The sequence below is a fragment of the Hypomesus nipponensis genome, chromosome 25 (assembly GCF_054491055.1).
Source record: "Hypomesus nipponensis isolate SF chromosome 25, ASM5449105v1, whole genome shotgun sequence".
Taxonomy (NCBI): Eukaryota; Metazoa; Chordata; class Actinopteri; order Osmeriformes; family Osmeridae; genus Hypomesus; species Hypomesus nipponensis.
Genome location: NC_140385.1, coordinates 12,940,674 through 12,962,744, shown reverse-complemented (window position 1 = coordinate 12,962,744; position 22,071 = coordinate 12,940,674). Strand labels below are relative to the sequence as shown.

Sequence of the window (22,071 nt, the reverse complement as noted above, 5' to 3'; positions counted from 1 at the left end):
ATACACGCAGTCTTTCTTTCTCTCTCCCTCACACACCTTCGCGCTCTCTACGCATCGCGATGTAAAATAAACGACAACAATAATCAAATGCTGAGTTCTGATCAAGAGTTTTGTGCAAGCAATTTAAGCGATTTTTGTCCCAAATACGGCAGGCTTCATTCAGTGGTTGAAAAAAATATTATTACAGTGTTTCCCCTATGTTGATTTTGTCTTGGCGGCCCGCCGTGGCTAAATTTCTGCTGCCACGGTATCAGAAGTAGGGCTGTACAAGATTTAGGCCGTATATCAGCAGTGATTGTTACGGTGCGTTCACACTGCAGACTTTTTTACCACTCAGCACCGCCGGCCTTCCCACAGTGCACCACGCTCGGGGGCGTGCCAGACAGATTCATTCAGAGCTGTAGTTCTCTTAAATCACTGTTGTAGTTCGTATAATGTCATGGCAAATGTGCAGACAAAATACAACTTTTACACACATTAAGCAAGAATCCGACACGCTTTCTAGATTTGACATGATCTTATCTTCAGCACACAATAGGTTATCTTTTTCCACACTTTTTAGGCCGAGTGAAAGATTAAATGCCACCCGCACTCTATGTAACTTTTTTTTTTCGTCTGGAAAAAAAGATGCATCAGACATAAACGTTGACATGTGTAACCTTTTATTATATTACTCGAAATCTGTGCAAATCATTCGCTAGATTATGACTTGCCTCTACACATTCACTGTATGGATAGCAAGTGGCTGCCAGACAGCATTTCAGGGTTGAATGTCAATCGTGTGCTGGGTGAGCTAGCTAGACTATGCAACTAGCATAGAAGAAAGTTACGTAATGTGAAGAAACTGAATTAAAGTACAAAATACAACACACCAAGGACGCCGACAACCTCAGCAACCCTGCGCCAGGCATAATTTTTTTTTGTTTACGTCTCTGTAATCGAACATAGACGTATCATACAATACTGGGTATGAAGACACACATACGATGAGTTGCTGTTCCATCTTGAAAATTGTCAAACCTAGAAATGTTTACCATTACCAACAGTTGCTTTGTTACAAGAAACAAGAAACCAACCCGATTGGCCATCGCTGGCGTTTTCACGCTCCTCATTTACATAAAGTTCAGAAAATCCAACTTTCGCCGCCCCGCTTGCCTTCCCACAATGCCCTACGCGAGCGTCGCCGCCCCGCTCACCTTCCCAAAATGCCCTACGCGGGCGTCAACGCCTGGTTTCATTGAAAATGAATGGGAAGCCAACGCCCCGCTCTGCCCGCCTCGCTGCAGTGTGAACGCACCGTTAGAGTGCATGTCGGAGAATAGGAAAGACACGCAAAGGACACAGAGCAGTTGATATTGTGTGTGTGCGTCTTTGAGAACTGTAAGTCGTATAACTTATGTTTTCAGTTCATTAAAGCCTGTTATTGTATTAGTCTACAGTAATTGCAAATTTAAGTTAACTGGTGATTTTCGTTGTTTGTATTCTTCCCCTGCTAGCACAGACCTGCCCCCACTGCTAAAACAAAATCCTAGGGGAAACACTGTATTAACATTAAAGTTTTACAGTACAGAACCGACATTGAACGCTCTGAGCAAGCTGTGCTGTGGTAAACATGGAGATGTAGCCTCAAGTTGCTCGTTGTTGAATGGTAAGCTAACTCTAGCTTACATAGTTTACATACAATTTTAGCTGTAGGCTCAACAAGTTTACCATCAACTGACCAAAATCCGAAATATTTCCAGACATCACTCCTTAGATTTTTTTAGGTTACAATTACTTTCTCTGCTGCGGTCAAGCTGGGTTCTGCACTTACTGCCATTTTCCATGAAAGTCAACTGTCAGCAGTGACACTCAGACGCGCACGCGCGCCCACCCACAAAGCAGACAGATGCACTGCCGCTGCGGTAGGGTTTTTTTTTTTTTTTACATTTGAATATTAATTTTCACATTCAAAATTCAGTTTTAAACCACTATTCGAATTTAGAATATTTGTTGACAGCCCTAATGCGCATGCAGCTTCAAGGCAGAAAGACACGTTCCATTTCACTTTTACTGTACCCGACACTTATAATGTTACCACCATCCCCCCCTTTATGATTTGATGATATCTGTTGCTATGAAAACTAGTTTAGTCAAGCTTACTAACATTGTTTTTAGCTTGCATTACCATTCAATCGCTAACAAAACATTAGTAAAAATAGCTTGCTAATCGGGCAAAACCTTTTAATGCAAGAGACTCCAAGACCTTAGTGGGTCATTAGAATCTCGACATATCACGCAGTCGGAGTATAGCTAGATAATCAGTGTCAGCACTCTTGGGTACCCAGCATGCAGTGCGGCATGTCAAAAAACGCTTGGGTTACAAAGGGATTTCAGTTGTTGTTTGGTCAGTTAGGTGTTTGACTAATATAATTTTATTATATTATAATTTTGACTGATTTTTGTTTTTTATTTTTTTATTTAACCTTTATTTAACTAGGAAAAAACCTATTGAGATTAAAAATCTCTTTTTCAAAGGTGACCTGGCCAAGACAGGCAGCAGCACAATGAACCACAGTTACAGACAAACAGTTACAGACAAACACACAGGGACTAAATTAAAATAGCACTAAAAAATAAAGCAAATCAATTCACACTGAAACAATCCTAAATAGACCCATTTCTGTAACCAGGAAAAAAAACTATTAAAAGCACTGACATCTTTGAGAGTCCAGCTCAATTTCCTTCATTTTCGACTTTAATGCATTCAACGAAATTAATTCAACAAGTCCTAGGTCTTTCTGCAGCGTATTCCACACAGTGGGGGCAGAGTACACAAAAGCCTTTTTACCCTGTTCTGTCCGTACATTGGGGACCGAAAGCAACACCAAGTCCTGCGAACGTAGAAAGTGTGGACCAGCACTTTTCCGCATGATAAGGGAGCATACATAGCTAGGTAGCACACCAAGTATTGCCTTGTAAATAAATGTGCGGTAGTGACTGAGCCTACGAGTGGACAAAGCAGGCCATCCTACCCAAGAGTACAACTGGCAGTGGTGAGTCCGAGCCTTACAGTTTGTGATGAATCTCAGGGATGAATGGTACGCCGAGTCAATCATATTAAGACACTGAACAGAGGTATGCATATACAACAAATCACCATAGTCCAGAACAGACAAAAAAGTAGGAGCCACAAGTCGCTTTTTTACATTGAAAGAGAAACGCATCTTATTTCTAAAATAAAAACCCAACTTTAGCCTCAGCTTTTTTACCAAATAGAGCACATGAGGCTTAAAGGTGAGGGAGTCATCAATCAGAAAACCCAGGTATCTATAAGACGTAACCACCTGTATAACACTACCCTCCGGAGTGACCACAGAGGGGACATTTTGTGGTCTAGCTCTAGAACTAGTAAACAACATGAGTTTGGTCTTTTCTGCATCAAGAACAAGTTTCAGCTGATGAAGGCTATTTTGGACGACAATAAAAGCATTCTGCAAGTTTTCAATAGCCTGTTTAAGAGTCGGTGCAAAGCAATAAATAACTGTGTCATCAGCATAAAAATGTAAATTGGCATCCGACACGTTTTTATCAATATTATTAATGTAAATGGTGAATAAAAGTGGGCCTAATACAGAACCCTGGGGTACACCCTTACAGATTGGTAAATTGTTTGAGTAGAGACCGTCATGTTTAATGCACTGGGTCCTATCACTGAGGTCGTTTTGGAACCAAGAGACTGCTTGCTCTGATAGTCCTGAGTTGAGGAGCCTGCTTTTTAGAACATCATGATCTACTGTGTCGAAAGCTTTGGACAAATCAATAAACAGTGATGCACAGTGTTGTTTCTTATCAGGTGCTACAGAGATGTCATTTATCACCTTCAGTGCCGCTGTGGTAGTGCTATGTTTTTTTCGAAAACCTGATTGAAATGTAGACATAATGGCATTGGTCTGAAGAAAATCCTTGAGTTGGTCATTTACCAGAGATTCTAGAATTTTTACCAATACTGACAGATTTGATATTGGCCTGTAGTTGTTTAGCTTGGATGGGTCACCTCCTTTTAATAAAGGGAGAACAAATGCAGATTTCCATATGCCAGGAATTTCATTGTTTATCAATGTGAGGTTAAAAAGATAAGTGAGAGGTCCTGCTATCAAATCAGCTGCAATCTTTAAAAAGTATGGCTCAACAAGATCAGGCCCTGGAGGTTTTCCAGGATTTAAAGCTTTTAGGGTTTTTGAACTTCCTGTTTAGTGAAAGGCGTAAAATTAAAAAGGCTTGCAGAGACTGGAATATCAGTACAGGGCTTTACAGTAGCAGAGCAACTGTTTTCAAACAGAGAGCCAGACAAAATAAAATGCTCATTAAAACAATTCAGCATCTCCATTTGATCACTAACAGCAACAGCATCCTTCATAATAAATGCTGGTAAAACATTAGAATCTTTGCTCACAGAAAGTGATTTTATAGCTTTCCAGAATTTCCTTGGGTCATGTAAGTTTTCGGTAGTGACAGACAGATAGTGATCTGACTTAGCTTGCTTAATAAAAGAGGAGCATCTATTTCTAAGTGTTCTAAAAACAAGCCAATCGGAGGAAATTCCAGTTTTCCTTGCCTTTGCCCAAGCCAAGTTACGTTGGTGAATAATGTCTGCTAGCTCAGGGGAAAACCATGGATTATCACGACCCTTTATTCTAAATCTCTTGAATGGAGCATGTCTATTTATGATTTGGGTAAAACCATCATTAAAAAATGTCCAGGCTAACTTCACATCAGGATTAGCTCTATTCTACTCCAATTAAAATTAAACAAATCATGAAGAAAACCTTGCTCATTAAATTGTTTGAGATTCCTCTTACAAATGACACGTGGCTTGGATTTAGGGATCTTAGTGTCCCTGAGAGCAGCAACAACACAATGGTCACTTAAGTCATTGCAAAAAACACCAACAGCAGAGAATTTATGGGGGAACATTAGTCAGAATCAAGTCAATTAAAGTTGACTTTTCAGGGCATTTTAGATTTGGACATGTAGGGCAATTAATTAATTGAGTAAGATTTACAGAATCACAAAATATTTTAAAATCATCTGATGCTGGCTTAAGCCAGTCCCAATTAAGATCACCGGCTAAAATAATTTCAGTGTAGTCCAATCTGGATAGAAGATGCACGAGAGAAGGCAACGCAACATTTAAGGAAGATGGAGGCCTATAACATCCGACAACGGTTATACAGAGGCCCTTAACCAATTCCACATTCAGTGCCAGAAATTCCAGTTGCTTGCTAATTGATTCAGAGACAATTCCCTTAACATGAAATTTCGACTTTACATAAATAGCCACACCTCCACCTCTCTTTGGTTTGTCAGCACGATACACATTGTAGCCATCAATACAAATATCATTATCAGCAATTGATTTTGTCAGCCAAGTTTCAGAAGTTACAACAATGTTGGCATCTGTTGATTTAATCCATATTCTGAGCATATCTATTTTGGGTAACAGACTGCGCACATTAATATGTATGACACTGAGACCCGACAGGGATTTAAAATCAGACGGCGTCTGAATGACCTGCAACTCAGGACCAGGGTTAGGTTGCACGTTACCAGACAGAAGTAACAGTAAAACAATCAACCACCTCTGCTTGCCGACATTAGGCTTACACAAAGAGCCGTTCAGCAATTCATACTTTATGTCCCAACGATGTCTGTCATTGAACGCAAGATAGTCATTTAAAACCAGAAGGCTTTGAAGTCTCTGGGTGGATACCCCGCTAGGTTCATGTCTACGACAAGTTTAAAAAGGTAAAAACGTGTTAGTAAAAAACAGACAACGCTGACGTGGACTGGCATGCTGCCATCTTGGAATGAAGTTTCAAGTTTCATTTTCAAACCTTATTGGCTTCAAGGTGACATCCTTGTGATGTACCATGTGCAATTCATGCAATTTTACCTTGAAATGTAAACTGTTTCTTAGCCTTTGTCCCAAAGCTGACCAAAGCTAATACTCCTTCCTTACAATTCATGAGAATTCAACAGTTGGTGTGTAGCAGAGAGGATAAAGAGACTGACTTGTAACCTTATGCTCATGAGTTCAAATCCCCATTCAGCCTATTAACTCCATGAAGCAGTTTTGCTCTCTTTTTGGCCTCAAGGACCCATAAGGTCCGCCATGATAGATTTTCCAGTACAGTGATCATTTGGGAAAACCTTCAAAATTCCTCTTCTCTTGAACCAAAGGTCATATTGACTTGAAATTTTGTACAGATATGTATAATTGATGTATTTAGAAACATTACTTAGAACAATTGAATCAAATAGAAAATGGCTGAAAAGCGTGTATTTATGTTAATGTCCGCATTGCCTCAATGTCTTTGTGTCAATAAATCAAATATAATTTTGACTGATTTTTCAAACCTAATAGGGTTCAAGATTACATCACTCTGAAGTACCATTTCATCTTGATATGTCAAAAGATCATTGGATTACAGCTGTTTAAACTTTGGCCGAATATAACAATGCATGACACAGGAGAAACAGTCAATAAAAATGTTTTATACAGTAACTGACCCATATATATCCTAACTTTGACAATAGCTCAATGGGCTGGGATGGTGTCCTACAAAGTGTAAGGTCATAGGTTCAAATCCACCCATAGTTCATTGGTCTGTCATAATTTTGATTATCTGTTTAGTTGAACAGGATTACATCATTCTGAAGCACCATACACAATTTCACCTTGATATGTCAAAATACGATTGAATTACAGCTGTTTAAACTAAATCTAATGATGCTTGCCACAGGAGAAACTGATTACTTTTTTTTTTTTTATCAGTTAACTGACCACACTGATTCTCAGTACTGAGAATAGCTCAATGAGCTGAGATGGTGTCATGCAAAGTGCAAGGTCACAGGTTTGAATCCAGCCGCAGCCTTTAGGCCTGTCATCAGAAATCAGAAAGGGTTTTAATTGCCATGAAAGTTTGCACAGACAAGGAATTTACTTTGGCAGGAAGGTGCATAAATTAAACATATAGGAATCTTAAAGGGGCGATTGATTGCAAAACCGATTTTACCTTGTCATAGTTGAATAACGTCAGTTCGGTGGGTAAAATGAACATACAGTGAACCTCAAAGTCCATTGACACCTTTTTCCTATGCAAATCTCAAAATGAAAAAACTTCAGAGGATCGATCAGGGGGCATAGAACAGCACCCGGGCCATTTTCAACCCAACCAATGTTACATACCCTATTCGGAGACCTTAAGAAGTGTGAAATGCCCCCCAAAAAACAGTCGATCACCCCTTTAAAACTTAAATCAAAAGTCCCAGATTAGTTTTTCAATTTGTGAAACTATTTCACTACTAATCTGAAGCTGCACTAAAAAGTATGGACAGAAAATGGTCTTGTTTTCGCTCATTGAATTGGATTGACCTCATCCGTTTCCATATAGTGGAAACCTATATCTATGAATGTGTGGTCTCAAATATACAATATATTTTTAAATTCCGGCTCATGCAAACAATACCCTCAGTGAAGGTTGGATGGCAAGTGACCGCAGCAAACTAACCTTCCGTGAAAGGTGGGGGGAGGTGCACAATGGGCACACTTATTAGTGGTATCTACATTGCTTCCAACTTTAGTTTTGACAACCCAGTTATTTGGAGCAGATAAACATCAAAAAACATGCAGGGCTACAGTAGGCCCTGGGACCAGGATCAATGACCAGGATTGAGAGAGGCTGATATACAGGGAGTATAAGAGAAGCTGACCAAGTTGAATGCACTTTTCCCTACTTACAACACAAAACTACTAAAGAGCTCACATTTACAGATTTTCAGCCATGAGCCTTGAAGCGAGAGCAGTCTTTCAAATTCTCTCACTAACTTCAATGGAGAGGTGGGGTAACATTTGTCAGAGAAATTCGTAAGTAGACGTTTTTTTAAACTGCCGATAGTCGTATTTCTGACCACACAGACATTTAAAGGACATCTCTGGTGTCGGCAGAGTCTTGGGTCTCGGAAAATATCCTTACTTTTTGGATTGGACGTATAGTTTTGCGTCTAGGTTAATTTGTTTGATGTGTGGATTCTAGCAACATTTCTGTTACTCTCATAATCGAGCTACTAGTAGCGCGATGGCTCTCCATAACTAAAAACGGTTCGACGTTTTTCCCACAATTGACCAAATTGGCCAAACAAAGGAATGTACATTGACCTTAAAGTTTACATAATCTAGCTAGATCGTTTTTATTTTATTTATAATAAGTTTCACAGAAATCTGCAAAAATCGAGGCTCGAGTGTGGGTGATGCGGAGAACCTGAACAACAACACGGTTTGCCGCGCAATTTACTAAGGATTTTCTTTAATGGCTGTTGCCACCATATTCTGCTTAATGGAGTGATGAAAAAGAGATATCCAAAGTGCCCTTTGTAAAAACTTTGGACTCTAATATGTTGACAAAATGAAACAAGGTTTTTCACTCAATGTTCTGATTTCCATTCTGGAAATGTATGCAAATTATATCATATTTTACACCTTAATCATTTGCTCGTTTAAACATACATTTACAGGAAACTAGTAATGAAAACAATATTCAACATACTATTAGTTATCAACTGGGGAGGTTTCATGTTGATATGTTATCCCTATTCACTGGGGTGTCTCCCCTTAACCCTTTTGTCCTTGGGTTGTTTGAGCCATTTTATAATAATTTCCATATCAGAAATTGGGGTTTCTTTCAACCAACACCTTTCAAACCTAAAAGAACAATGGGTATCTGTACACAGCTCTTCACAAGTGATACATAAATGATCATTTTACTACTTTCATTGAATTTTGATGTTTCTTTCACTTTTATAGCATTTTACAAAAATAATAAATAGGACATTGAAAGAGATGGTGAGTGGTGAAACCCCCCAGAAAAGATTCAAAAGGCACAACAAGAAAGCCACAAAAAGGTATAAAAAGACTGAAACAAAAAAGTTTAACAAATACATCCTAAAGTGTTCTCCCTTCCCTAGGAACACAGAAAAATATGTCAGTGTAACTAAGTTTAGTGTCATTCATTCAATCATGTACTATCTCTTCTCATATTCAATTTTTTGGTCTCCAGCCTTGTTTTTTTTTATTTATTAAAAGCCTCTTCTAATCGAGCTCCAGGGTTCTTTCATACAGGGCCCTCACATTGTCTGCTCCAACCTGAAACAAATAAAGAACATTGTCCCTTTCCAAGGCACACTTGGACAAAGTTGAAGGTGTCCATTTGACTACTGTGTTTCAAGGTTCATTGCTTATACTTTGTGTCTTTGTCTTGGCCTTGAAGTGGAGGCCCTAGGCTCAGGGGGAGGAAGAAGAGTTTAACACCATAGCAATTTTATCAATTGAGTCATATTTGAAATGAGCACTTTAAGGATTTGTGTCTTATGTTGTGACCACCACCATTAGTAAGTAATTACAAACAATTCAATCACAGCCACACGTTCACACACTCACCATCTGTGTTGCAAGTGGCAAATAATTCTCAAAAGTGTACCCCCAAAATGAGCAGGCAGACACAGTTTCTTCATCATCTAGGACCTCCACTTGCGAAAGTAAATGGTATATTTGATCAATATTCAGCAACCACATATGGTATACATACTGGCGTATGACTATTAGTTTCACTGTTACCTCTGTATGGCACAGTGGGACGACAGTGGGTGGTGGCATTAACACCACTGTTTTTCCTGTCACTGCAGAGAACAGTAATACATTTCACTCCTACAATATTCATAAATAATTATTGAATGAACATGGTGACATTACTTGATTACTTGAAACATACATATGCCTGGGCTTCCAACCTGCTGCCACCAGGGTCTGAAGAAATGCCCCCTTCCACTCCTTCCATCATTGGGTGACCCTGATAGCTGGAGAGCGCCAGCTCCTCCGCAGGATTGCTGTGGAGGAGCCCCCCCAGTTGCCTAATTCTTCTTCCTGTTGGCTGCAAGCAATTTCATTGTTCACATTGGCCTTTTGTAGCTATACAATATCCTACAAAAGGGACTAATTCAGGCAATTCAGCCTTGTACTTGTTGGCCTTAAAATATATACAAGTATTGCCTACTGCTACTTACCGTTTTGAATTATGGTTTCATATTTATTTTATTTGGTCCCACAATTGTTTGCCACTGCAGTGTTGCAACTAAAACAAGAGATGGTACCAGTTCTGGGGAAATTGTAGGGTGTGCTTGTTTGCGTCGGTTGCAGGTGGGTCCGTTTTCCCTTCTAGTGATATTTTCAAGCATTTAGCCTACTCTAGCCTACTCTAGTCCAAATATCGACTGAGCCTTAGGGGCACGAAAATAAACAATAATAAATAATATATGTGAGATATCAATGGTTTCGGCAAGCACACCCCAATAATACAGCAACAAAAGTTTAACGTTGTGGAATGCACACGTGTAATATGGTCACATCTTCAATAAGTCATGTAGCTTACGCATTTACAGCGTCTGCTATTTTCTGCCAGCTTGGCAGTGCGACTTTGTTGAATTTTGCCTATATTATATGTCTGTATTCCTGATATGCTTGTATTACAATATTTCACCCTGGAGGAGTCGACAAAGTTTGTAAGATTATTGTCTGCTCCTCCTGCGTGAAATGTGTGACTTGTTTCATCCATGTTTGCGATAGGACATACAGGACACCGCCCCTTTGTGTGAATGCGCACGTCTCTAGACTGGAAAGATCTGGGTTGAGTTAGAGAATTGATAACCGCCGTCGTAGTACCGCTTATCGTGATTGCGATTGTTAGGCTTGGCGTGGCCGGGTAACTGAAAGTAATCCAGAGCATGTTGATCTTGATTCGTAGTACAGGCCCTGGGGCTGGGGTAAGTGTTTACTGCAGCTGGCGTTAATCCTACGAACAAACGCTTCGTAACTGGAAATGTTTTACTTTTAATTGACGAGATTGAACATAGATGTTAAGTAACTTGTCTTTACTCTAAATATCTTCTCCCTTTTCAATTTGAAGTAGTAGATCTATCTTATGTAGGAAATCTTCCATTGTATCCTCTCTCTAGCTTCACGTCTTCGGTTATTATTCAAGCCTACGGTGTTAATACATACCACTTTGACACACTTGCAAGAAATGATCCGCTGGTTAGATGTAGCATGATCTTATTATATACGTATAAAAAAAACTCACCAGGGACAATGACAACATCGGCAACCCTGCTCTATGGATTATTATTTTGATGTCATCTTAAAGTATCTGGAGTGGGTTGCACCAACTAGTCTTTGCTAAGACTGTCATAAGTCCTAAGTCAGTCTTTGTTAAGAACAGTCTTAGGCCCATATCTAACGCCTGTTGCACCAACAGAATTTACGACTCTTAACTAAGACTGGTCGTAACATGCGTGTTCATGAAAGTGCCTGTGGAATTCTAGAATGGAATGTGCGTTGCCATGATACCCATTAATTACTGTTTATTCATTCAGTTCAAAACTTTTCCGTCTAATTAGCTATGGAGGATTGTAAAAAAAGAAAGAGTAATTTCTCTGATTCGGAAATAAGAACATTGATTGAGAAGTATGACCAACATAAATATATTTTAACCTTGAAACAAAGCAACACAATAACCAACAAACGAAAAAAAGAGACTTGGAAAAGCATAACAACAAGTATAAACTAACTCAAAAATTCTGTGGACTGCTAATGCTAGTGATTCTAGTGCCAGCTTTGAGACGGACACTTCCTACCAAGAAGAGGAAAACCCAACTGCTGTGCTCAACGTAAGCGTTACAAGTGATAGGCCTATGCAAGAAAGCCAACCCGTGATCATCAGTGCGGGCCCTGGAGGTAGGCCAACGTAGATCAGAATAGGCATACATTCAATGATTTAATAAGAGAGAAATTTAATCTTGCCTATTTGATAGCTAAACTAAATCTAAGATCACCCATATTTTACCTATCTTCTTGTGCTGCAGGGATAGTAGGGGCTTCTTCATCTTGGCAAAGGGTCATGCCTTGGTAGAGGTATTCTCTTTTTCATTGCGATATTTTGCAACACTGTGCAAGCTGCTATCACTGTGCAGACTCTCTCTGGGTGCATCCTTGTCTCTCCGTGAACACAGTGGAACCTACATTTCATATAGGGGGGTTGTTGGTTATGTTATGTAAGTAGCAATTCCATAGTCAAAAAATTCTGTCCATGGTGCTGATTATGTGCATACCTGTGCTTGAGCACTCCAATACATTGCTCTATGATCGAGCGGGTAGTGGTATGGGAGGCATTGTAGCGTTGTTCCTGCTGAGTCTGTGGGTTCAATAATGGTGTGAGTAGCCAGCGTTTTAGTGGGTAGCCACTATCACCAAGTAAGATCCCGTTGACCCCTCCGGCTTCTAACTATTTGAATAACTCATTTTCCCGGAGAATTCTCGAGTCATGAGTTGAGCCAGGCCATCCGCGCCACCAAATTGATTATCTTGTAGTTTGCATCGCAAACAAGCTGTACATTGATTGAATGATGGCCTTTTCGGTTGATGTAAAGATGTTCGTATTCTGATGGTGCTTGAATCCGAATATGGGTACCATCAATGCAGCCGATGATACCAGGGATGCCAGACGCCTGGCGGAAACGCTGCTTGACAGCGATTGCTTCGGCCTCATTAGGCAAGTTGACATATTGCGGTAGGCGGCGACTCAGTGCCAGCGAGACCCTACGAATAACTCTATAAGCTGTAGATTTATGCATGCCGATCATGTCCCCAAAGGTGTTTTGAAATGTACCGTTTGCATAAACCTCAGTGCGATTAAAAGCTGTAACGTTGGCGTCAGGGCAGCATTTCGGTCTGCCTGGAAGCGCAAATCGTCGGACAGTTCGTTGACTAGAGAAAAAATCTCAACCCTACTGAAACAAAACCTCCATTAACTCCTCATCATTGTACACATCCAGCTGGTTAGTTCTGTCTCGCACTACTCTCTCACGTCTTAAAGCGCGTTCATTATACAATCTATAAATTAGACGCAACATCGTTATAGGCTACTTGTTGTTTTAGCTACACGCAACGGTTTTGTGAAAATTACTATAGAAACCAACACAGAAAACGTTATATGTTTTCACATAAGTCTCCTCTCCACAGGGCGTTACATTTAGGACCAGACTTAGAGAAAGGGCAGCTTGAGTCAGCATGGTGCAACAGGCGCAACATCATTTTAGACATAGAACGTTGAGTTATGCCAGTCTTAGCTTAAGACTGGTCCTAAATCCTGTTGGTGCAACCCGCTCCAGAACAGGACTGGGTGTGCGGGCACACATGATTAGTTTCTCCTCCGTCTTGAACCTGAAACCTAGATTCTAGGTTAGAAATGTTGCCAGTCTGTTGCCAATGACCGGTTGCTACTTTTTTCCAGCAAGTTCAAGTTATTCCAGTGTTGTCCTTTTACCTTCAAATTAATTCAACCCAGACTTCAGCAACTGGTTTTCTGCTAAATTTTCTGATTTTCCTGCAGCTCTTCTTCCAGATTTTTTCCCCTTTTTGTTTTGGATTTTTCTTCTTTTCTTCTGTTTTATGCCTTCATCTTGCTCCAGGTCCTTTCAAAAATACCTTTCACAGCAGTACCTTCCAACTGCCAGTACTTTTGCATTTTTCTTCTCTTTTCTGTACTTTTCTGCCTTCATCTTGCTGCAGGTCCTGTCTAACATACATTGTAGGCCTTTTGAAACTCCAGCAAATCATTTTCTGCTAAATGTTCACATTTTTATGCATTGTTTCTCTTTTTTCAGATTTTTTTTACTTTTTGTTTTGCATTTTTCTTCTCTGTTCTGTACGTTTCTGCTTTCATCTCGCTGCACGTCCTTTCTAACATACATTTCAGGCCCTTTGAAACCATAGCAAATGACTTTCTACTAAATGTTTAAATTCTTCTGAATGATTTATCTTTTTGCATTTTTCTTCTATTTTCTGTAGTTTTATGCCTTCGTCCAGCTCCAGCCCCTTTCAAAAATACCTTTTGGGCGCTTAGAAGCTTCAGCTTATAACTTTTACAACATTTTCACTATTTTCAGCTTTTTTAGCATGAAAACCCCATTCAGGTTTTCAGCATTCTCACTGCTGTTTCGCAGGAACAGCCTTTTCTAGTTGGGTGTGCTTTGCCTTCGGCAAGGGCACAACCATTGTTATCTCACATTTATTACACGGCTGTTCTTAATGCTGTAGAAAGCTCCATTCACTTGAATGGGGCTTCCCAACGTTCTGCGGTCCGTTATTGTCTGATAACAGACCATTGCTATAAATAACAGACCGCTGTCAAGGAAAGTGGCCTTTTTGCTTCTGATTCACGTCTTTCGTAGCACTCCAAGTAGTCCGGTAACTTTTCAACCCCAGCGTACTCCGTTGCGTAGCGACATCAGCTGATTTGAAGCCTAAAGAATGTTCAACGTCTATGAAGTTCAACGTCTTTGGCTAACTATTTCTCTGCTGATCAACACTACGAATGGTAACAAATAAATTTTTTAAAAGAGACACTTTTTTAAGTCATTTCGTTGGCAAGTAGCAGTGTAATAAGCGGGAAAGTATGCAGGACTAGCATACAGCATTCTGAACATCATTCTCACAAAAAATTGTAGTGTATGGAACGCCGGTCATTATCGGGAAAATAAGCCCCGACAGGGCAAACAGCACCCTGACATGAAACGGAGGGGTGTAGCTTCGCTCTGAATGACCGGCGTTCTATACATTATCCCTTACATATATTATTATTGTTAGAATGCTGTTAAGCATTCTCACTATTGTTTTTTCTCACTATTGTTTTTCAACTTCTCATTTCTTCCGCCGTTTTTTGGCTTTTAACTAGTCCTGCATACTTTCACCAATTCCTACAATTTTTGTATCAAAACGTTCGGCTCCTTCAGGAGATGATGGCTATGACTTCTGGTATTTCTCACTTTATACTTTTTAAAGAATTAAGGTTTTTGTGCAAATTATTGTCCCATTAAAAGTAATGGTAAATCCTTTCAAATCATTAAAATGCTTCCTCCTCTTTCAAACTATTTCAGCATACTTTCAGCTAGAGACACCATTCAAGCTTTTTCAAATATTCAGCCAATTTTGAATCGTGACAGTTTTAAATACATGAAAAATGTAGCTCCTTCTAGATTTTTATGGTTGAGCAGCTTTTTTTTTTTTGATACTCAACAAAATTATGAAGTTCAACGTCTTTGGCGAACTATTTCTCTGCTGATTAACAATACGAATGGTAACAAATACATTGTAAAAAGACAGTGTTAAGTTATTTTTGTTGGCAAGTAGTAATAAGCAGGATAATGTATAGAACGCCGGTCATTATCGGGGAAATAAGCCCCTTCATGGCGAAACAAAACTGGCGAAAACTCTGCTTTGTGTCGTGCCTAACAACTCCCCATACCTGTTTTAAAATCAGCGCAAACCACGGCCTCTTGTTGCTTAGGCCCCGTCCACACTAGCCCGGGTAAATACAAATACACGTTTTCAAATTGAAAACGATCTCCGTCCACACTAGCATTTTCACATCGTTTTCCAAATGTTGTCATGTATCCGTGTTAGTGTGGATGGCAAACATTTGGAGAACAATGTGAAAATGCTAGTGTGGACGGAGATCTTTTTCAATTCGAATACGCGTATTTGTATTTACCCGGACTAGTGTGGACGGGCCCTTAATTACCCCTTACAAAAGAAACATTCTAATTTCCTGCGCTTTCAAACCATCAGTGGAGTGTGGATAGCAACGGCAGCTAGCTTGCCTCTACAAACTGCTTTTGAATTAGCCATGTCCCCCTGAATTAATATTGAACTTATTTACGTTTTGGGTGACTTTTTTTTCAGTTAGCAGACGGTACTATTTGACTTGCAATTCCATCTGAAATACTGCCATTGACAACGTTGTTACGGTGCGTTCACACTGCAGCGTTTTTTACCGCTCTGCACCGCTGGCCTTCCCACAGTGCACCACGGCGGGGGCGTGTCGGACAGATTAATTCAGAGCTGTAGTTTTCTCTTAAATCACTGTTGTAGTTCGTATAATGTCATGGCAAATGTGCAGACAAAATACAACTTTTACACACATTAAGCAAAAATCCGATACGCTTTCTAGATCATGATCTTATCTACAAAAAAAGATACATCAGACATAAACGTTGACATGTGTACCCTTTTATTATATTACTCGAAATCTCTGCAAATCAATCGCTAGATTATGACTTGCCACTACACATTCACTGCATGGATAGTGAGTGGCTGCCAGCCAGCATTTCAACATTGGATGTCAATCGTGTGCCTGCTAGACTATGCAGCTAGCACAGAAGAAAGTTACGTAATGCGACAAAACTGAATTAAAGTACAAAATACACACCATTGACGCCGACAACCTCAGAAACCCTGCACCAGGTATCATTTTTGTTCTGTTTAAGTCTCTGTAATCGAACATAGACGTATCATACAATACTGGGTATGAAGACGTATACGATGAGTTGCTCTTCCATCTTGAAATTGTTAAACCTAGAAATGTTTACCATTACCAACAGTTGCTACGTTACAAGAAACCAACCCGATTGGCCAACGCCAGCGTTTTCACGCTCCTCATTTACATAAAGTAGAGAAAATCCAACTTTTGATGCCCCGCTCGCCTTCCCACAATGCCCTACGCCAGCGTCGACGCCCCGCTCGCCTTCCCGCAATGCCCTACACTACACCGTTAATTGTTTCAAAGGGTGTTCTTAATGAATTATGCAATATGAGTAGGCTAAATGTTTGAAATATCACTAGAAGGGAAAACGGACCCACCTGCAACTGAAGCAAGCAAGCACACCCTACAATTTCCCCAGAAATTGTACCCTCTCTAGTTATTTATTATTGTTTTTATTTTCCCACCCCTAAGGATCAGTCAATATTTGGATTACATAGACAACGTAGGTGTCAAAAGTTTCGTCTTGCTAGCGATTGAGTTGCTTGTATTGGGATTTACGCTCCGTTGCACAGTTTGGGAGGTTACAACGTTTTTGTGGCAAAAAGTGCCATTAGTCGACGAAGGGTACTCGGTGCTAGCTACGTCACCACATGTTAGCAACGACGCATGGATTCAATGTGATAGAGACGTTCTGGATTATGAGTGAAAAATACAACCCCTAAAAATTTCCAACCATTGGACTTTGTTGACAAAGCGATTTCGAATGGAACTGCCATCTCGGATTTTTGATTTAGGTCGTGAAAGTCTTTGTAATTTGAGCAAGTGCGGGTTGCCCGTGAGACCGCCTAGTCTTTTAGGCGGCAGCCATGCTAGAAAGCGTCATAACAGTATTTTCATAATTTTATAGTAAAATTTTACACGAAAAAACAAAAAGAGGGAAATGTTATGACGATATGACTATTGAAGACAACCAGGTGGTGAGATTTTTAAGTAGATTGCTGTAAAAACGTAGATTTGTTTACTTTCCTGAGAGCCCCGTCATTCTCCATTAACGATTGTGTCAGCAACAACAGTGTTGTCGATCTGCGTCTGATGAGTATTTTCTTAATTTTGTACCAGGGTCAATTCTACATCAAAATGGAGAGCAGTGTTTTAAAGACATGGCGTATTTACGTTTTGGGGGGCATATTTTCAGACAGTTAACAGACGATACTGTTTGAAATGCAATTCTATCTGAAATACTGCCAGTAACAACGGTGTTACAGTAGCTTGTTCCAAAGGGGGTTCGCTTGTTTCAAAAGCTGTTCGCTTTTTTCAAGGGTGTTCTCATAGACTTATATATTAATAGACAGCTAGATTTTTCTTCCAAGACGGCGTCCCCATTCATTTCTATGAAAGGTGCTCAGTGGCGCAGTGAGGCAAGCGGGAGCGCGAAATGGACCGCGCCATCTTTCCAGACCGACTCGTCCGGTCTTGCGCAGAAGCTTGTTCCTAGCTCCGACAACCAGTCGTGAGCTTGTGAGATGGCATTGCAAGTCCGATCATGAAGCTACATGTGAACTTTACGAAAATCGATAATATTAGTACTGTAGTATTGTACGTGTAGGGCCTTTACGTTGTTGTTTTTGCTTTATGTTTTTAGTTTGATTGCTTAAGTATTGTGTCGGGTTAAAGAAACTGTCAACTTGAATCTGGCTCCGTCGTTGTTCTATCGGCAAAGCAAGCTAAATTAAGCCTGATCAGGACAGGGCATAGTCCCACTCCCCTTTACAATCACCACCATCTGCAAGGCACCACTAACATGTCATATTTAAAAGTTACTCCCGAAAAAGGAATATGAACCTCCCTCTAACACCCTGCCACTAGGCGTGCACTTAACAGCGTGTCATAACAAGGCCTGTACTATAAATATAAGCTCTGAGTCAGTGAAGACCGGCCAATATTTTTCATCCTTTTGTTAGCCGAGAAGGTTTATTTGTGCCCAGTGAAGAGAATAAAAAAATGTTGTCTTCACACTCGATCAAATTCCAGGACCCTGCTTTCTTTCCTAGATATGTTTGTTTTATCACCCAGTATATTTTTGGATTGGGGGGGGGGGGGGGGGGGTTGCAAGGCTTTTCTTCCAATGCGTTCTGCGGAGAAGGGAGACTGGCGTTGGTCACGGTTTGGAATGGAAGGGATTGGGCTGGGTGATATGGGTAAAAAATTATCACGATATATATTTTTATTTCCATTCGATAACAATAATTAAGACGATAGACCACAGATCCGTAGTAGTAGCAAAATAAGTCTCTTCCTCAACTTTTTCCCTACATTCGGCATAAAGTTTAGGCAGCGCGGTGTGAGAGAATTGTTTGCGGCCAGGGAGCACTTACCTTGGGTCAAGTAATTTAAGCTTTTTAAAAACTTGCTTTTTATCAATACCTTGGCGCAAACTCACACTTTCTGCATGTTCCAACGAGTGATTTTGCTTCAGATGGTAAAAAAGGTTTGTCGTATTACCAGACTTTGTAGCCACCTGTTTGTTTACTACACAATTTGCACCGAACATTACTCTGCTCTTTGTCGGATTTCAAAAAGCCAAACCACTTCCAAATAACTGAAGAAGACAAACCCTTTTTATCAATAGTTTCTTCATTGGAAGTTGCTCCCTCGCCATGGCTGTCGCTGCCACTGTTTTCGGCAATAAGACTCATTTTCCGAGGTTAACATTAGCTACTCCACTTAAGGTGCTCAGTATATTTTGGTGAGCGTAGGCTACCATTTCTCCGCAACTTCCTGCTGCAACACAGAAATTAAATGGACTGCTGTTGCTAATTATTTTCTATCGACATTATCAATATTATTGAAAATGAATTAATGTTACAATATCTTTATTGAGGGAAGTCATTACTTCAATAAATCGATAAACATTTTTATCGCCCAGCCCCAGAAGGGAGAAAACAGGACAACGGCGGATATTGCTATCTAAAAAAGGAAAAATTCTAACTGAAAAAAAAAAAAGACGTAGTTAAGGCGTAAAAGTGTTATTTAGGCGTCCGCCTTAACTGAAGTGCTGCGCGAAACCCTGATAAGAATTAAAGATAGTATCGCAATTGCTTCATTGTTGTTCGTGACAAGGAACTGATTTTCCCTCGCACATTTTCTGTCCAATACATTAACAACCTGTACGACCACGTGTCATTGTTTTTTTCCAAACATCATAGTTTTTTTTCAAACGGTGGTTCGCTTAAAACAGGAACTTGTGGACACTAACCAGACAACAGATCCATCTGTGAATAGTTCCCTCTATTCAGCTTTTTCTCCTCAGAGAAGATTCCTGGAGAGCCAATCTGGAGTTTCGAAAGGTTAGGCCCAATGTCCACCCTCATAGACTCATGGTCTTTGAGGCGTGTTATCGCTAAATCTGTGAAGGTTTCGGGCAGTCAAATCGTCAAGTGCACAAGGGCTCATAAGTAAGTGTACACAAACAAGTAATTTACTTTGGTGAGCAGGTGCATATCTATCTTAGGATTTAGGACTATTTTGATTATTGTAACACTGTAAGATTTGAGGAAGTAAATGTGAAAAAAAAATTGTGTATCCAAAAATAAAACATCTTATCACTCTGTATGAATGCTGCATAAGTCAGCTACTTGTTAATACAGTTAATTAAATGGTGAATGACAATGTCTTAATGATTAGTCGATTAATCGTTCCAATAATTGTTTGATTAGTCAATTATGAAAATAATTGTTTGTTGCTGCCTTAACGATTAATAAGAAAAGATACAGATTTTAAGGCTATATCGGATCTACTGATTGTGATTCACAGAAGCACATAAGAAATCCCATATGTTTTCACAGCACGTGTCAGACTTAAGGTCCGCTGGCCAAATCAAGCCTATTGCAAATTTTCATCTGACCCATATATCAATTTAGGTTCTTAATACATTTTGTCCTGCCGAGTTGTAGCTAGCCTAGCTGTGGTCCAGTCCTCCAACAGGGCCATTATTCTCGTTTCCTAGTGTGGCCCTTTGTGAAAATGAGTTTGACCCCTATTCCACAGTGAAAATGAGTTTGACCCCTATTCCACAGTGTCAAAAAAAATTGTATTGTTTCTTTATATATTTGCTTCAGGTACACTACACTAATTAACACTACTACCATTTGGATTGAAACTGGAAGTGGGCAAGGACTTTGTTTTAATGGGACTAAATACCCCAAAAAACGGTAAAAACTCACACAAATTAGCCATGAACTATTTGTTGAAAACAATATAATTTCCAATATTTTATCAAACAAAAAATGTTTTAAATATACAATATTATGTAGCTATTGATTGCTCTCTGTAATATGCCAAAGGTGTGCTCCACGCTTGTTGGAGGACAGGACAAATACTTGTTTCTGTCGCTCCGCATGCTCTGAACACTTTTAACAACTTTTTTGACACGCACACGCCCCCTGTGACAGACTGGGATGTAGAAATGATCCAATATAATGTTGTTCTTGCACTTAAAAAAACCTTAATTTGTGAAGCACACAGCCTGCATATGTAGGTTTTTGAGCCACGCTTTGTCTGGTCCTTTGCCTGGAACCTGTTTGCCTTGGGTGACCCTACCAGGGGCATAAAGCCCCCAACAACATAGCTTTCAGGATCACTAGGACACGCAAACCCCTCCACTGCGGTAAGGTGGTGACTCAGGGAGGGGATGACAACAGCGTTCTATACACTATCCTGCTTATTACACGGCTACTTGCCAAAAAAATAACTTAACACAGTGTGTTTTTACAATGTATATGTTACCATTTAATGAGTATTTAGAAATCATTTGAATCCGCCATAGTAGCAACCTTACAGTCAACAAACACCACGCACCTTTGGTTGTGGTGGCTTGACCGAAACTATGGAAACAATAGCCAACAAAACTGAAGATGCTAATCAATCTGAACAAAAACAAGCCTTAATCAAGGCTACTTGGATGATAAATTGAGAAATCACTTATCCTAAACATTCTTTATTATATTGAGTGACTACTTCAAAACTCAAACTTTCTAAATATGAAAAAAATTGAAATGGAAATACATAAAACATTCCTGTCCTAGAGTAATTTGAAGATTGCCGACATGCAGACCTTTTTTTTACCAGCAAGTAGACCCCAAAGCCCATTTGTTTTGAGAATAATGGCTGGCTGATTAAGTTATTGACTGGCTAGCCAGCTCAGCCAAAACCTAAATGGCTGCTGCAGCCGCCTAAATGTTAATAGCTACAAATGGCTGAAGCTGCCACTTCATGTCTACTGATGTGTATGTTAAACTGATTTACTAGATCTCAATATTTCCAAGCTTTAAAAGAGTACAAAAATATCGATAAAACACTAGTCCTGACACAACGACAAATGGCATTCTAGTCCAAAACGGCAAATCCGGTGTGCAAAATTGATATAGTTTATCATTTCTTTTTCGTGTGTGTTTGTCTATGTGATAGATAGAATTATTGTTTGATGCAAATCATTTCAGCTGGCTCAACCAAAAAATATCTGATGGCGGCTGAATTTGGCTGACAAAATTATTAGCTGGCTTTGGCTGAAACTCAAATAGCGCCGCTTGGGGTTTCGGGGTCTACTGGCACATGTGACATATGTTTACTTATTCATTATGATCTGATTTGTTGTCTGTTA

At 39.8% G+C, this 22,071-nt stretch overlaps 1 protein-coding gene across 7 annotated transcripts in view; it reads left to right on the top strand.

Annotated features, from left to right (window-relative positions):
- dennd4c (DENN/MADD domain containing 4C) overlaps positions 1–22,071 on the top strand; it is a 193,019-nt gene that overhangs the window by 16,628 nt on the left and 154,320 nt on the right. The window lies entirely within an intron of this gene.